Genomic DNA, 19,159 nt, shown 5'->3' with positions numbered 1-19,159 from the left:
ACTTAGCTAAATTAATTCACGCCTCCTCCTGAAGTGACGAGCGATGCATTAAACAGTTTTCCAGCCGCGGCCGGGCTTCATTCTCGAAATGTAAGTTATAGTTTGTCTAAAGCAGGAATACAATCAGCCAGCGCAGTCGTCCCTCCAGAGTAAAAACCACATGTTGTGTCTGCCGGTTTTGTTTACTTGCAGGAGTTCATTGCCATTTTCCCGCACGTGAATTCTGACCAATCAATAAGCAGTTTAGGAAATATGTTCAACAACATCTGGCTAATGAGAGATGTGGATTTTGTCAGATGACTGCATTTTGGTTCGTTTCAACTGGTTCGGACCAAAGCCAGCAGTGTGGTGTGAAAGGCAGAAGATGCAACAATGTATCATTTATTGCCCTTGGTCTGGACCAAATGAAGCGAACTACAGATGTGAAAGCACCCAAAAGCTGCCCACAGTCTCCTGTGATGGTTGGGTTTAGGGGTAGGGTGGGGTGAGGGCAATATAATATACGGTTTGAACAATATAAAATGAATGGAAACCTATGTAATGTCCCCACTTTTCACAAAAACAAACGTGTGGTTTTCTAGGAATTCGCTAGTGTATTGAGAAATTTCGAATAGCTTGTTTCCACTGAATGGTACGGGTCACCTTTATCAGGCTTGCGTTTTCACTGACAAAAGGGTACCAATGGTAGCCTATTGGTAGGTGTGGTGTATGACAATGTTTCAGTCCACATCATTCTCGCTCGAGGAGATTATATTATATTGGAATATAGCGCTTTTACAATGTAGATCGTGTCAAAGCAGCTTCACATACAAGATTATAGTGAATTGAAACAATTTAGCTCAGTTCAGTGTGGTTTAATATTTACTGCTGAGAGTCCAAACACTGAAAAGCAAATCCATCGATGCAAAGCTCTACACTGTAAGAAATAAATTAAGAAAACACAAAAATATGAGGCAACTTGATGCAGTAAGAACTTTGAGTTGTCTCAACAGCTGTTTTTTTTTCTTAAGTAACTTTTATTTGTTCAGCTAACATAATGTAGTTTATTTATGCAGTGTTGATTATTCTATTTTACTAATAAACATATCCGGTAGCACTTTATACACTGCAAAACATGCTTTTCTTACTCAGATTTTTTGTCTAGTTTTTAGTCCAAATATATCTCAATTCTTAAATCAAGAAGAATTTTCTAGACAAGCAAAACATATGGTCTTGTTTTCAGCAATAATATGCCAAAATTAAGTGAGTTTTTACTCAAAACAAGCATAATAATCTGCCAATGGGATAAGCAAAATAATCTCGTTTTTCCTTTTGACATAAGATTATTTTGTTTCTGTTTTGTTTTTTGTTTGTTTTGTTGTTGATTATTTTTGTTTTGTTTGTTTATACAGTGCTATGGGGTCCTGGCTGGCTGCTAGGTCATTGTTGGGATGTTTGGGAGGGTTTCTAGTTGTCACCGACTCTGTCCCAGTCATTCCCCTCGCTGGCCAGCAGAGGCCGCCATCCCCGGGCTTCTAAGCATTACATCATCCACCTAAACGATTGCGCACACACCTAAACTGAATCCCGTTAACGACCCACGCTCCCTGATATAAGCCACACTCAAACACCAGTTCATTGCGAAGTCTTGTTCAGCCACGGCCAACATTTCTGAGCGTTATTCCCTGCCTGATCTCCTGTGCATTACCCCGGACTGTTTCTGACTCTGAGTTGCCTTCTGCCTGCCCACGACCCACGCTTGTTATACGGACTCTGAACCACGCTGCCTGCCCACGACCCACGGTTGTTATATGGAGTCTGAACCACGCTGCCTGCCCACGACCCATGCTTGTTATACGGACTCTGAACCACGCTGCCTGCCCACGACCCACGGTTGTTATATGGAGTCTGAACCACGCTGCCTGCCCACGACCCATGCTTGTTATACGGACTCTGAACCACGCCACCTGCCACTGATCCATGCCTGATATATCACACTGTGCCTGTCAGCCGCCAGCCCCACAACCTATATTGAATGCTGTTGATGTGAGTTCGCACTTTAGTGCGTGTTGTATGTTTGTGATTGAACTGTGTCTATTAAATACTGCAAAATGGATCCCTCCGTGTCAGTCTCCACGTTACACTAGTATGTTGCTATGTAGTTGCTAAGATATTCTGAGTAGTTCCCAGGGTGTTGCTAAGCAGTTGCCAAGGTGTTCTTGTTGGCAGCTAATGCATTTCTATGGTATTCTAGCTAGTTACAGCACTAGGATTTTGCTGTAAAGGTATTCAGAGTGGTTCCGATGTTGTTCGACTTAGGTTTAGTATTGCTAGGATTCTCTGGGTCATTTCTGTAGGGAGTTCCTATGCAGTTGTTAGGGTGTTCGGGGTGGTTGCTAAGATGTTGCAATTGTGTTCTGAGTAGTTTGTCTAGCTTTGTTGTGCAGTTATTGGGATGTTCTGGGTGGTTTCCAGAATGTCTCTGTGCAGATGCTCGAGATGTTCTGTGCAGTTGCTAGGTAATTGCTTTAGTATTCTTTCTTGTTTCTAGATCATTGTTCTGGATGGTTTCAATGATGTTGCTATGCAGCTGCAAAGATGTTGTAAGTGGTTTCTAGGGTGTTGCTGAGCAGCTCCTTAAGGGGTTTTGGGTGGTTGGTAGGGCATTGCTACTGTGTTTTTGCTAGTTACAAGCATATTGTCAAACAATTGTTATGGGGTCCTGGCTGGCTGCTAGATCATTGTTTGGGTGTTCGGAGTGGTTTCCAGGGTGTTCCTAAGCAGTTGCCTTAGGTGTTCTGGGTGTTTGCTTTGGCATTGCTGCTTTGTATATGCAAGTTACTAGCATATAGCTGTGCAGTTGTTATGATGTTCTGGCTGGCTGCTAGATCATTGTTTGGGCGTGTTCTGGTTGGTTTCCAGGGTGTTGTTAGGATGTAGGGGTTTTCTAGGAAATTGCTAGAGTGTATTGGTTGTCCAGAGTCTTCTGAACTAAGTTTGTATCACCACAAGCGCTAGTGCTTGCTAAACTCCATTAACTACAGTCGTCTCCAGCTCTTGTTTTGAAAATATTAGGTCAACATCTTTGAAAAAACAGAAGAATCTCTCAGGCCAGAACATCATTGTTCGCATTTGCGCTGTGCTTTTAGCGATGTCTTGTCGTGCACTTACCAATCCGTAATGCACAATGGCCCTCGTGCGCAGTACTGATGCTTTCCTTCAGCTTTGTTTGTTTTTGGGAGTTTTGTTGTGCAGTTGTTGTTCTGGGTGGTTTTCAGGGTGTTGTTAAACAGTTTCTAAGGTGTTCTTGTTGACAGCTTAGGAATTTCTATGGTATTCTAGCTAGTTACAGTACTAGGATATTGCTGTAAATGTAGTCAGAGTGGTTCCACTGTTGTTCTCACTGATTTGTCAGACTTGCATTTAGTGTTGCTAACATTTGTGTTCTGAGTAGTTTGTCTAGCTTTGTTGTGCAGTTATTGGGATGCTCTGGGTGGAGCATCAGAATGTCACTGTGCAGATGCTCGAGATGTTCTGTACGGTTGCTAGGTCATTGCTTTAGTATTCTTTCTTGTTTCTAGATCATTGTTCGTGGTTGTTTCAAGGATGTTGCTATGCAGCTGCAAAGATGTTCTGAGTGGTTTCTGGGATGTTGCTGAGCAGCTCCTTAAGGGGTTTGGTGGTTGGTAGGGCATTGCTACTGTGTTTTTGCTAGGTACAAGTATATTGCTCTACAGTTGCTATGGGGTCTTGGCTGGCTGCTAGATCATTGTTCGGGTGTTCAGAGTGGTTTCCAGGGTGTTCCTAAGCTGTTGCCCAAGGTGTTCTGGGTGTTTGCTTTGGCATTGCTGCTTTGTATATGCAAGTTACTAGCATATAGCTGTGCAGTTGTTATGATGTTCTGGCTGGCTGCTAGATCATTGTTTGGGTGTATTCTGGTTGGTTTCCAGGGTGTTGTTAGGATGTAGGGGTTTTCTAGGAAATTGCTAGAGTGTATTGGTTGTCCAGAGTCTTCTGAACTAAGTTTGTATCACCACAAGCGCTAGTGCTTGCTAAACTCCATTAACTATAGTCGTCTCCAGCTCTTGTTTTGAAAATATTAGGTCAACATCTTTGAAAAAACAGAAGAATCTCTCAGGCCAGAACATCATTGTTCGCATTTGCGCTGTGCTTTTAGCGATGTCTTGCTGTGCACTTACCAATGCGTAATGCACAATGGCCCTCGTGCGCAGTACTGATGCTTTCCTTCAGCTTTGTTTGTTTTTGGGAGTTTTGTTGTGCAGTTGTTGTTCTGGGTGGTTTTCAGGGTGTTGCTAAACAGTTTCTAAGGTGTTCTTGTTGACAGCTTAGGAATTTCTATGGTATTCTAGCTAGTTACAGTACTAGGATATTGCTGTAAATGTAGTCAGAGTGGTTCCACTGTTGTTCTCACTGATTTGTCAGACTTGCATTTAGTGTTGGTAGCATGCTCTGGGTCATTTCTGTAGGGAGTTCCTATGCAGTTGTTAGGGTGTTAGGGGGGGTTGCTAAGGTGTTGCGATTGTGTTCTGGGTAGTTTGTCCATCTTTGTTGTGCAGTTATTGGGATGTTCTGGGTGGTTTCCAGAATGTCACTGTGCAGATGCTCGAGATGTTCTGTACGGTTGCTAGGTCATTGCTTTAGTATTCTTGCTGGTTCTTAGATCATTGTTCGGGGTTGTTTCAAGGATGTTGCTATGCAGATACAAAGATGTTGTGAGTGGTTTCTGGGATGTTGCTGAGCAGCTCCTTAAGGGGTTTGGTGGTTGGTAGGGCATTGCTACTGTGTTTTTGCTAGGTACAAGTATATTGCTCTACAGTTGCTATGGGGTCCTGGCTGGCTGCTAGATCATTGTTTGGATGTTCGGAGTGGTTTCCAGGGTGTTCCTAAGTTGTTGCCCAAGGTGTTCTGGGTGTTTGCTTTGGCATTGCTGCTTTGTATATGCAAGTTACTAGCATATAGCTGTGCAGTTGTTATGATGTTCTGGCTGGCTGCTAGATCTTTGTTTTGGGCGTGTTCTGGTTGGTTTCCAGGGTGTTGTTAGGGTGTTGTGAGTTTTCTAGGAAATTGCTAGAGTGTATTGAGAAATTACTGGATGTCCAGAGTCTTCTGAACTAGGTTTTTATCACCACAAGCGCTAGTGCTTGCTAAACTCCATTAACTACAGTCGTCTCCAGCTCTTGTTTTGAAAATATTAGGTCAACATCTTTAAAAAAACAGAAGAATCTCTCAGGCCAGAACATCATTGTTCGCATTTGCACTGTGCTTTTAGCGATGTCTTGTCGTGCACTTACCAATCCGTAATGCACAATGGTCCTCGTGCGCAGTACTGATGCTTTCCTTCAGCTTTGTTTGTTTTTGGGAGTTTTGTTGTGCAGTTGTTGTTCTGGGTGGTTTTCAGGGTGTTGCTAAACAGTTTCTAAGGCGTTCTTGTTGACAGCTTAGGAATTTCTATGGTATTCTAGCTAGTTACAGTGCTCAGATATTGCCGTAAATGTAGTCAGAGTGGTTCCACTGTTGTTCTCACTGATTTGTCAGACTTGCATTTAGTGTTGCTAGCATGCTCTGGGTCATTTCTGTAGGGAGTTCCTATGCAGTTGTTAGGGTGTTAGGGGGGGTTGCTAAAGTGTTGCGATTGTGTTCTGGGTAGTTTGTCCATCTTTGTTGTGCAGTTATTGGGATGTTCTGGGTGGTTTCCAGAATGTCACTGTGCAGAAGCTTGAGATGTTCTGTACAGTTGCTAGGTCATTGCTTTAGTATTCTTGCTGGTTCTTAGATCATTGTTCGGGGTTGTTTCAAGGATGTTGCTATGCAGATACAAAGATGTTCTGAGGGGTTTTTGGGGTGTTGCTGAGCAGCTCCTTAAGGGGTTTTGGGTGGTTGGTAGGGCATTGCTACTGTGTTTTTGCTAGGTACAAGTATATTGCTCTACAGTTGCTATGGGGTCCTTGCTGGCTGCTAGATCATTGTTTGGATGTTCAGAGTGGTTTCCAGGGTGTTCCTAAGCTGTTGCCCAAGGTGTTCTGGGTGTTTGCTGTGGCATTGCTGCTTTGTATATGCAAGTTACTAGCATATAGCTGTGCAGTTGTTATGATGTTCTGGCTGGCTGCTAGATCTTTGTTTTGGGCGTGTTCTGGTTGGTTTCCAGGGTGTTGTTAGGGTGTTGTGAGTTTTCTAGGAAATTGCTAGAGTGTATTGAGAAATTTCTGGATGTCCAGAGTCTTCTGAACTAGGTTTTTATCACCACAAGCGCTAGTGCTTGCTAAACTCCATTAACTACAGTCGTCTCCAGCTCTTGTTTTGAAAATATTAGGTCAACATCTTTGAAAAAACAGAAGAATCTCTCAGGCCAGAACATCATTGTTCGCATTTGCGCTGTGCTTTTAGCGATGTCTTGTCGTGCACTTACCAATCAGTAATGCACAATGGCCCTCGTGAGCAGTACTGATGCTTTCCTTCAGCTTTGTTTGTTTTTGGGTTTTTTTGGTTTTTTTATCATTCCACCTCTTTCTCCTCCAGTGATGTTTCCGCTGGTCTTCTCGTCATTACGCGGAGAGAGCGAGCGAGGCTTTGCTTTTTCTCCGCTGGCGCTCTGAAGTCTTCCTCCTTGAGTCCCATCAGACCTGCTTCAGATTAAAGAGCGGGCTGGAAAGTGCTTCCTCTTTGGCAAAAGAGCAAAAGCCCATCAATACAATGGAGCAGCTCTCAAGGTCTTTCTCTGCCTCTCTCTTACAAATATAATGCCACGTTCCCGTCGATATTATTGAGATGCGGCGCGTAAACGCAGACCCTCTCTCCCATTTCTTTTAACCTGTTAATGTGTATTGATTGTGGTCCCAGCAAGCAGGAGTGAATGTGCTTCTGTTGGACTGACGGATCTGACTCTTCAAGCTTTCAGAGTTTCTCCTCTTTTATCAAAGCTCGGAGCGTACACTATTTGGGCTTTTTTCCAGGCTGGTCTTGATTTATTTATTTCTTTTTAGCAATGCATTACAATAAAAGAGCGTGTCTCAGTATGAATGATGATTTCCACATGAGCAGAGTCAAAAGGAAAGGTTTCCTTGGAGTACTTTCTGCAAGCAGACGCTTTGAGCCGTCCATGCATTGACTCCGCATCGATCTGTTAATGCACCGTATTCATGTTTCTGCTGCTTGTTTTGTCCCGACGTTTTCTGACACGTCCTTATGTGGTTCTCACTGTTGTCCTGTGAAAATGGAAGAAGCTCGTAGAAAGGATATTTGTGTTGGTGAAGTACGGATACTTTTAACACAATCAAGATCCAAAATCAGCTGAAACGACATCATCTTGAGTTTTTATAGGTTATTATTTTTATGCTTAAAGAAATGTCTAGAACATTTCTTTCACACTTGCCAGTGCATTATTTATGGCATTATACACATTAATTATTTTTGTAGTTCTTTTTTTTTAATAATAGATCTGCTTTTTATTTCATTTTCACTGTCATGGACCACGCCACACTTTGAGCTAGACTTTATTGTAGGTATGTAGGTATGAAAGAGATGGTAAGAGGAGTGTGGGATGAAGAGGAAGGGAAGTAAAAGGATAAACAGTAGTGATGGGAAGTTCGAATCATTTTACTGACTCGGATCTTTGAGTCGTTCATCAAGATGAACAAGTCTTTTTTCGAGTTATTTCGTTCATTTGGTTCAATTTGCCAAAATATTATTACAATGCTACGAATTGCTTCCAAACACATCTACAACAAGCCCAAAAGGTTGATCACTCGACAAATAAGTCATAAATAGAATATAAGAAGGAGAAAATAATAATTCAATGTTTACCTGCTCTTTTGTCTATTAAGGTATTGTTGTCTCAGCTCACCTCTTCATGTCTTCAAACGTCAGGGCTTCATTCACGTTACACTGACAGTCACATATAATCTTAATCAATGCACAGTCTAAGCCGATAGGAGCCATGATTGTTCGTTCATCACGTGAGAGAATAACTCAAACCCGAGGATTCGAAAGATGAACGGATCAATTCTTTTTCCGGCTCTAAATACGTATGATTGGCCCGTGATGAACAAGTGACTCAGACCAGATAGAGGACTCGAGAGATGAACGAATCAATTCTTTTTCCGGCTCTAAACGCATATGATTGGCCCGTGAGGAACGAATGACTCAGACTCGATAGATGGCCGTTTCTCAATATGCGTTCTTCATCGGTCTTGCGTCCTCGTGTTCTCGTGAAACGTCATCATCAGCTGCCTAAATTCAGTTCCAATACTCAAGACCGCAAGTACGGAGGACGCGTGAAACTTCCCGGATATGATCTTGATATCGAGGACGCACTGATGCAGACTTGAGCACCGAACTCGCTCTGGAAGTCCCAGAAGTCATTGCGACTGGAGGTGGGAAGCGCAGCATTTGATTTAGATTTATTATTAAAGTTCAGAGATATGAATTATTTACATCAGGAGTTTCCCTAAATGAAACGGTGAAAGTAAACATTACCATGGACATCTTAATAAAGGAATAAACGCATTAAGGGTGTTTGTTTGCTGAAATTCGTATTAAAATCTGTTTTATTTATATTGTGCAACATAGATTTATAATGTTTTTTATGCAAAGTATATATTTTGAAAAGGGGAAAAACAATAAATCGGTGTATGAATGCTGTAATGTTTAAATAATTTACCATTTAAAACACGTGAAGGTCATGTGACCATCAGGAAGAACGCAGCATCTCAATTCTCAAAGGACGCGTTCTCTGCCCTCGCGGTCTCCTGAGTTCGTTCTTCCGAGGACACCTGGCAAGACCGGTCTCCACAAGAACACAAGTCCGTTCTCTGGGTTCTTGGAATTGAGAAACAGCCGATAACTCGAGAGATGAACGGTTCAATTCTTTTTCCGGCTCTAAACGCGTATGATTGGCTCGTGATGAACGAATGACTCAGACTCGATAGATGACTCGAGAGATGAACGAATCAATTCTTTTTCCGGCTCTAAACGCATATGATTGGCTTCTGCAAATGTGATGAAGACTTGAAATTAACGATACCTACACAAATGTGCGCACGTGCGGATGAACGAATCACTCCCTGAGAGTTCCCGAGTCATATTGAAGATTCGTTCAAAATGAACGAATCGTTCATGAACGACCCGTCACTAATAAACAGTGAACAGGTAGGTAGGTTGATCAAGCGTCTGATGATGCCCAGGGACGGGGTTAGCGTCTCTATAATATTTTGGTAGAGTGATTAGACCCCCTGATTCTAGGAAGGAAAAGAGGGTTATACAGATTGTCAGTGAGAAGCAAGGAAATAGATGGAGGGAGGATGGGTTCGAGAGAAAGAGAAGAACAGTGATAGAGGCTGATCTGCCTTAAATAAGTTTTAGGGATTAGGTTGTTGGTTCAGCAGTGGTCATGCTGCCAAATCTTTGTTAACAAGTTCATCATTCATTCATTTTCTTTTCGGCTTAGTTCCTTTTATAATCTGCGCTTGCCACAGAGGAATGAACTGCCAACTTATCCAGCATATGTTTTATGCAGCAGATGCAACCATCACTGAGAAACATGCATACACACTTATTCACACTCATACACTACGGCCAATTTAGCCTACCCAGTTCCCCTGTACCGCATATCTTTGGACTGTGGTACGGAGTACACAGAGGAAACTCATGCCAACGTGGGAAGAACATGCAAACTCTGCACAGAAGTGCCAACTGACCCAGCCGAGGCTTGAACCAGTGATTTTCTTGCTGTGAGGCGAATGTGCTACCCACTGTGCCACCGTGATGCGCTCTTGTTAACAATGGAGTATCAATTCTGAAATAGTTTAATTCATTAAAGTTTTATTTTGTTTTGTCAATACATTTTATTTAATCTATTTAATTAATTTGTTATTATTTAATTTCTGTTTGAATTATTTTATTAAAATTTGAAGAAATTTTATTTTATTTATTAAAAATTTTAAATATACTATAATTAGTTGTGGAATTATTACATCTGACAATATTTACTACAAAATAAAAATAAATAACAGATAAACATCTAATCTTTTTACTATTTTAATATTTAATAAATGTAATATTGGAATGTTTAATATTTAAACTATTTAATAACTTTATCTTTTGTTTCTAATTTGTTTTTGGGGTTTTTTTTGTTTATTTTTTTTATATTTTTGGTCTAAATAATGATAATCATTTTAATTTAATAATTTTTATTTACAAGAAAATAACACAACAGTTATTTCTGCTGTATTTTTTTTCATTTGTTTATTTCCATTCATTCATTCATTCATTCATTCATTTTATTTTCAGCTTAGTCCCTTTATTAATCTGGGGTCACCACAGCAAAAAGAACCGCCAACTTATCCAACATATGTTTTAAGTAGCGGATGCCCTTCCAGTTGCAACCCATCATTGGGAAACATCCACACACACTCATTCACACTCATACACTACGGTCAACTTTAGCTTACCCAATTCACCTGTACCACATGTGTTTGGACTGTGGGGGGAAACTGGAGCACCCAGAGGAAACCCACGCGAACACAGGGAGGGCATGCAAACTCCACACAAAAATGCCAACTGACCCAGCCGAGGCTCGAACCAGTGACCTTCTTGCTGTGAGGCAAACATGCTACCCACTGCGCCTCCATGTCGCCTAATTAATTTATTTTCTGATGTGGTTCAGGATCCAATTTTACACACATTATATAATCTGCAATACACTCAAAAAAGACATTTGCTATTTAAACTACTTGTTTAAAATTACCTAAAACAACACAATCCTTGAGTTATTTATGGGACGACTTCATTTTTTATGTACATTCCACTCAAACTAATAAATTAATTTAATACCTTCATGCAATACAAATTGTCAGTGTGGAACACGCAGCATTTGTTTACAATGTACAGACTTTGCATACACCTGTAAATAATGCTGATTTTCAATTGCTTCATGTTGTCTCAACACAAGTCGATTAAGTTAGCTTAACTGTTTTTGACAAATCTAATTAGATTGAACTTGTCCCAAAAAAACTCAAGTATTGTGCTGATTCAGCTTATTTTAATTAAGTAGTTTGAACAAGCAGTAAAAATATTATTTGAGTGCAAACTAAGCACTTTGTTTTACACACATTTTGCACATTATTGAGATATAATCAACAATACACTCAAAAAATGAAAAAAAATTGCTGTTTAAACTGCTTTATAAAATAACCTGAAACTACACAATTCTTGTGGATTTTTATGCGGCAGCTTCATTGTTTTGTGTACAATCCACTTAAATGCGTAAAATACTAATACGTTAACGTATTACCTTAATGTTGCACCAACACAAATTGATTGTGTGGAACCAAGCATTTTTTACAACGTACAGACCTTGCATACGCTGTGAGAATGCTGGTTTCCACACAATTCCTTCATGGATTATTAACTAATCCAATAATTAATCCAACACAAATCGATTAAGTTAACTTAATTGTTTTGACAAATTTAAGTGAATTAAACTGAAAATAATTAGGTTGTCAAAGAAAATTGTGTTCATTAAGCTTAAGTTTTTGAAAAAGCAACAAAAATAATTTATTGAGCAAGAACTTTTTTTTTTTTACACAGAAAGCTTTTATTTTTCTTGAATTCGTCTATTTTAAGCTTTATTCGGAAGGCAAGCAGCTAATGTGAGCAGGTTAAGTACACTGAATAATATTATTCAAAGAGGATTCCTTGGATTTACTAATTTTTTTACGTTAAGTGGTTGTAAACAATTTATTTGTGTTGAATTTAAACAAACAAATTAAGTTTAAAATTATTAAACTTAATTTGTTTGTTTAAATTCAACACGAATAAATTGTTCGTAACAGTTCTGCATGCAGCACTTTTTTCAGTGTTCAGTTGGTTTAGTTAAAAAGGTTGCTGATTCGAGATGTGGCTGGGTCAGTTGTCATTTCTGTGTGGAGTTTGAACGTTCTCCCAGTGTTGGCGTAGGTTTCCTCCGGGTCCTCCCTAACGTCCAAACACACACTGCAAAAAATGCTTCTCTTACTTAGTTTTTTTTTTTTGTCTTGTTTCTAGTCCAAATATCTAAAAGTTCTTAAATCAAGAAGCATTGTCTAGACAAGTAAAACATATTGCCTTAAGTATTATTTGTTTTTATTCTGTCTATTCAGTGTCCTTCAACAAGAACGGTGGTGGTGGGGTTCATAATATTCACAATGGTATTTTATTAGTTGTTGGTTTAACCATGGATGAGATAATGGCTTCTATGTTATTTTCTTTTCAATGACATTTCTTGTCACATGTTCAAAAACAACAGCCAATATTGCATATCTATAATTTATATAATGGGTATAATTAAACAATACTTTCACTATAACGTAAATTAGAAGTGTAATAGAAAAAATATATATTTTTGCGCCATTTTGAATTTTACTCGAATACAAATACAAATACAAATACTTTTCCCCCCTCAACAAATACAAATACCGGCTGCTCCGCACATCCCTTATATATATAAATATAAATATATAAATATATATATATTTATATATATATATATTTATATATTTATATATATATATATATATATATATATATATATATATATATTTATATATATATATATATATATATATATATATATATATATATATATATATATATTTATATATATATATATATATATAATATATATATATATATATATTTATTTATATATATATATATATATATATATATATATATATATATATATATATATATATATTTATATATATATATATATATATATATATATATATTTATATATATATATATATATATATATATATATATATATATATATATATTTATATATTTTTATATATATATATATATTTATATATATAATTATATATATATATATATATATATATATATATATATATATATATATATATATATATATATATATATATATTATATATAWAWATATATATATATATATATATATATATATATATATATATATATATATATAAATATATATATATATATATATATATATATATATATATATATATATATATATATAAATATATATATATATATATATATATATAWATATATATATATATATATATATATATATATATATATATATATATATATATATATATATATATATATATATATATATATATATATATATTATAATAAATAAATAATTACAATGATAATAATCCATCGATTAACTACATTTATTACGTAACCGAATTGCTTCAGGCACAAAAGTAAACTTATAATGATTTGTGGAACATCTTAGGCATCGCCCAAGGGGCATGCATTCAGATGAAATGCATTGACATGAATAAATCTTCTTTTAACAGCATGTGAAATGTCCTGCAGTAAACATACAGCAGCATATGCTCATCATTTACGCTCTGACATGGTGCTAAAACAGGAACACACACTTCTCTCTGCAGTCTCTTCCTGTGGCGTGAGTGTTCCTCTCTCTTTTTTTCCTCCGCTATCTGAGATTCCTGTCTTATATCCTGGTGGACATGAAAGGCCGCGGGACGCAGAAACCAGACGAATCCCTGGAGTCCTGCGGGCAGATGGAGCGGGAGCAGTGAAGGACGGGAATGTCGTCGGCAAGAAAAAGAGATCATTCTGTGCAGATGAAACAAACGTGTGAGGATGAGAGAGGTGTGTGTGATCTACACACACATACACACACCACACACCACAGCTCAGAGTAACTGCAGTGATTGAGAAAAACACAGCAGGAATGAAAGGTGCTTGTAGTTTAGCACCGTAAATAATTTAGTGCATAAAACTGATGCTGAAAGACATTACATTAAAGTTTGGGGTCAGTGTGTATTGTTTTAACCTGTTAGTGTGATCCCATATAGATTGAAATATATTTTAGTATTAAATACATTTGCATGTATATAAATGTCAAAAATGTATTTAAATATTTAATTTTTGGCCTCGTTTTCACAGTTTTTCTGCATATGTGAATTTCATGTCATGCTTAATATTTTACAGGCTTAAATGACATGCTAAAGTGAAAACTCTCACCGGCCACTTTATTAGGTACACCTTACTTGTAATAGGTTTGACACACTTTTGTCTTCAGAACTGCCTTAATCCTTCACGGCATAGATTCAACAAGAAACAGGAAATATTCCTCAGATTTTACTCCATATTGACACATGATTTGCAGATTTGTCGGCTGCACATCTATGATGTGAATCTCCCGTTCCACCACATCCCAAAGGTGCTCTATTGGATTGAGCTCTGGTGACTGTGGAGGCCATTTGAGTACAGTGAACTCATTGTCATGTTCAAGAAACCAGTCTGAGATGATTCATGCTTTATGACATGGAGTGTTATCCTGCTGGAAGTAGCCATCAGAAGATGGAGACACTGTGGTCATAAAGAGATGGACATGGTCAGCAACAATACTCAGTAGGCTGTGGCGTTGACACGATGCTCAATTGGTACTAATGGGCCCAAAGTGTGCCAAGAAAATATCCCCAACACTCTAATTGCTTTTGCGCCCTAGGCCATGAAAATTTACTTGAAAAAAGTTCTGGAAAACTCATCGAGTTTTTAGTAGTAAAAGTGTGTGTGAACCGGAGGAAACCCACGCCAACACGGGGAGAACATGCAAACTTGCACACAGAAACACCAACTGGCCCAGCCGGGAGTCAAACCAGTAACCCTTTTGCTGTGAGGTGACAGTGCTAACCACTGAGCCACCATGCCGCCCACTGTACATATCTTTAAACATTTTAAAACGGTCTGGCTCACCCGTGTTTCATCATGGCTTTATTATGTTCTTCAGGTCTCCGTCACTGATTTTCTGCGCTGTGGAAGTAGTTTCTTCACTTATTTTGTCGCCTGCCAGGTGAAAATCAGCCTAGCTGATATCTTTCGCTCTATCACTATCAGTGTGAGTGTGAAGTGTAAGAAGGCTGCTTGATTTACTGCTGTGCAATCTTCATCACTCTGTGGGATATACATTTGCAAACATACTGTAAGATCACTGGAAAACCTGCTCATGTCTACATTTGTGCAAAAGTCTGAAAAAAAAAGAAAGAAAACATCAAATTCACTGCAGTTTCCCACTAAAACAAACAATCGTAGGAGCAAAACGTACAGATGACGGAAAAATGATTTGACATTATTATTTAACTCCTGTAAAACAGTAATTTCAAGAGTTCACACTTAGCTGATGATTTACAAAGCTTATTTGGCATGCTGTCCCAGGAGAGAGCCCCGAGCTCAAGGGCTCCTCGAGCCCGGGGCTTCCTCCCGTTGGCAGAGCAAGAAGGGAGCCAGAGCTCGGTGGATCTCAGAACTCCCCTGCTGCTGTAGCTAAGGGAACGTAAGGGATTAGACAAGCTTGATTGTTATGTATGTTGAATGTCTTTGGATGGTGGGAGGAAACCGGAGAACTCGGGGAAAACCCACGCGGACACGGGAAGGACATACAAACTCCCCACAGAAACACCCACCGGTCCTATATAACTAGGACCGGCAGTATTCTTGCTGTGTGGTTCGCAGTGCTAACCACTGGACCGCTGTGCCGCCCAATCACAGATAAAGGAGGAGAATAGGGGAGGAGGGGGGGTTTCTTCCAAACGAAGATAAAGTGAACTGAAAACTGAGGCTATTTATGGTGCCTTAGGGCTCATATGATTGGAAGATTAGTGATTAGCAAATGCGAGACTGGCCGTGATAAATCATAAGCACGTGATCCTCTCGAAATTAGTTTATGAATAAACTTCACTTAATTCAGTTTTTTCAACACATTTCTAAACATAATAGATTTAATAACTATTTCTAATAACTGATTTCTTTTATCTTTACCATGATGACTGTGAATAATGTTTGACTAGATATTTTGATGATACTTTTTCATGCTAAAGTGCAATTTAAAAACTTAACTAGGTTAATCAGGTTAACTAAGCAAGTGTTTAATAATTAAGCAATTAATATAAATAATAATTAAACAGTTAAAAGATAACAGTGGCTCGTTCCATAGACAATAAAACAATTGTTTCTTAAGGAGGCTAATAATATTGATCTTAAATGTCAAACCAATCTTTTATTAGCTTTAATTCCAGCCAAACTAAAAGAAATATAATCTAAAATATATTATAGGAAATACTGTGGAAATTTCCTTGCTGAAAAATCTAAGGATCTGAGAATCCTTGTAGCAAACCTATAAGTGTGTTAATTAAAGAAAGCAACCGTTCATTTGTTTTGTGTTTTATTTTGCTTTGTTTTCATTTATTTATTCTTCATTTAATTATTGTATTTAATCATATGATCATAATGCTGTGCTCACACCAGACATGGAAGAAGCATCAAGCGAAAGTGATTTACATGTTAAGTCAATGCAAACGTGCGAATAGACATCCTGCGGCCCGATGCAAATGACGCGAATTGCATGAATAGCGCAGTGCGGATTGAGAGTTTTGCGCAAATCCCCCGAGTTCACACATCTGAACTTAAGCGGACATTCGAGGCACGTTAACCAATCAGGAGCTTGCTCTTGTCGGGGCTTGCTCTTGTGGGGGCCTGTTGTTGGTGTCTCGGGGAAAATCCTCCTGCCAACACCGACAATAGTTCATCAAACTAGGCTCGGCTCAGTCAGAAGCATTGCTGAAGCCTCCATCATGCAGGTTCAGTTTCTGGAGGAGTTTATGAGCTAACAGAGCTGGATGCACCTCTGAAATGATCTAGTGGACTCAGACACGGCCCTAAACATATTGATGCTGATTTTCAGCCTTCATAAAGCCCATAAACACTGTTATTTTCTTAATAAAATCCATGTTAGCCATTTAGCAACAAAGCTAGAGTTACCGGACAGACAGAAGCCCTGCTCATCACACGAATCCACGTCTGTTGTGAAGTAAATTTGAGGCGCAAATGACTGGATGACGCAAGTAAACTCAAATGTTCATGCGGCTATTTACACACGAATAGCGTGATTTATCTGCGCGTTCCTCGTCTGGTATGAACAGCATTAGTCATTCACATTATTATCATTATATCATTTTGTTGATCATGAGTTAATGATTTGACTATTATTGATTATCATTTGTCATTTTATTATGTTTTTTAAAGGTCATCACTATTTTCATAGAATTATTGCTTCATTATTATTATTAAATTTTTCCATATTGTAATAATCTTATGAGTGTAGATTCAAGGGACATTTGTTTTCATGAGTATGAGATAAGAGAATGTCTCCATTTCAAGGTCTGTATTGTCACTGGGCAGTAATTTTCCATTGCTGATGCTTGCGGTATAATAACACGTGTTGGATTTATCCTAATCAGACGAAGTCTGAGCGTTGAATCATACGTAGCTAAGATTATTCTATAAACTCTGCTCTTCCTTTATCATCATTACTTCATCTCCTGCTTCTGCTCCTCTCTGGTTTTCTCAGTCAACACTTATATTAATAGGAGAGTGTTAATTCAGTTGAATATTGGTTAACAGATTTGGATATTGGAAACTTTGCTCACTTGTTGTCTATATACCTGGAGAAATGGACATTTTCTGGCAAGATCAGGGGCCTCATGTATCAACGCTGCGTACGCACAAAAACTTTTCGTATGCCAGGTTTTACGCTCGCGTTTGGATTTACTGACGATGAAATGAACGTGAGAATGGGCGTTGGTCCACGGCAACTTCATGCCTGGCATACATAATTTCTTGTATGTGTTTGTTTTATTTCCATTGGCGACTCCTAGAGGCAATTGTGTTAAATTGCACACTACAAAGTATCTTTGAGCCATGCAATGGCAGCTGTATGGGACATGTTCATCTGCATGTCTAGCAGGTATATAAGGTTGCTCTACCATGCAGTTGACCAGCCAAACATTAAAGCACAATTTGCAGCGGTCGCCGGTTTTCCCAATGTAATCGACGCGATCGACTGCACGCACATTGCTATAAAGACACTATCTGAAGACGAATTTGCATACGTGAATCGGAAACATTTCCATTCAATAAATGTGCAAATAATATGTGATGCTAAATGCGCTTAACATTATACACACAATTATTAATGATTCCTACTTGTCTTCCTCATGATGAAGAGTAGGCAGAATCTGATATGTAATGGGGGAAAAAAAGAAAAATAAGTTCATCAGATGCTGGATTTGAACAGGGTTCAGGAATGATAGTGTCAAAACATGGTGCCATGCGCTTTATGAGCTACGCCACTCACGCTGCTGAAGTCTGCTCAACTATCACTCTTATAGCTCATTCCAACAAGGTAGAGATCTGCGCGGGACTAAATTTTGAATCCCGCACCCGCCAGGTTTTAGCCCGAACCCGACCGCTCCCGCCTATATTAAGAATTTGTTGTCCCGCTGCCCGACCCACCCGTTTTCTGTCCGCCGCGCCCGATTCCGCTAAAGAGCGGGGGAGAAGACAGTCCAGACAGCCAAGCTGCCAAACACACAGCCAAACACACAGCACCAAGCACACACACCCAGACAAAGCTCTCTCTCTCTCTTATACGCGCGCACGCGCACTAACACACACATAAGCACCAAGCAGACACAGGCGTTTGCTGTTATATCAACTCAAAGGCTTGTAATACCATGTATCAAGTACCAATGTAATATCAAAAAGGTTTTATATAAAGGTATATAAATACTGAGTCGCGCCAGCTCCGGGCCGCAGCGCACATAACTCTCAGGCCGATTCCGGTGCGGATGCGGCAGCTTCGGCTCGCTTAAGGCCGCCGCATCTGGCCCGATTGATTAGGGCCGGAATCGGGCAGTGAGTCCACAAGCATCCGGCCCGAGTCCGGCAGCCGGAGCCGGGCCGAGTGGTAAGTATCCGGCAGACGAGAATCTAGCCAGAACTGGCCCGAGTGTATTTTGCTACCTGGGAAAGCTCACTCTCTTTCTCTCTCTCTTTCTCTCTCTCTCTCTCTCTCTCTCTCTCTCTCTTTCTCTCTCTCTCTCTCTCTCTCTCTCTCTCTCGCTCTCTCTCTCACTCATTCGCGCGCGCACGCACTAACATACACACACACAGGCAAAGCTCTCTCTCTCTCATTCTCATAGCAATATCCGCGATCTTGCTAGACAGCCCGCTCCCGTGCCAAATTAAACCCGTTACCGACCGCTCCTGCGATTTATTCTGAGATTTATTCCCGCGCCGCAGAAATTTGGTCGGGTCC

At 39.1% G+C, this 19,159-nt stretch overlaps 2 protein-coding genes across 2 annotated transcripts in view; both read left to right on the top strand.

Moving 5' to 3' along the window:
• The window catches only part of acaa2 (acetyl-CoA acyltransferase 2), a 654,279-nt gene that overhangs the window by 111,384 nt on the left and 523,736 nt on the right, over positions 1–19,159 (top strand). The window lies entirely within an intron of this gene.
• The window catches only part of LOC137489725 (uncharacterized), a 112,182-nt gene that overhangs the window by 59,149 nt on the left and 33,874 nt on the right, over positions 1–19,159 (top strand). The window contains exon 3 of the mRNA XM_073910018.1: positions 13,481–13,650. The gene's annotated coding sequence lies outside the window, so the exon portion shown is untranslated. The remainder of the gene's footprint in view (positions 1–13,480; positions 13,651–19,159) is intronic.

Source organism: Danio rerio, chromosome 8 (assembly GCF_049306965.1).
Source record: "Danio rerio strain Tuebingen ecotype United States chromosome 8, GRCz12tu, whole genome shotgun sequence".
Lineage (NCBI taxonomy): Eukaryota > Metazoa > Chordata > Actinopteri > Cypriniformes > Danionidae > Danio > Danio rerio.
Note: the sequence above shows the minus strand (reverse complement) of the source record. Positions and strands in the feature narration are given on the sequence as shown.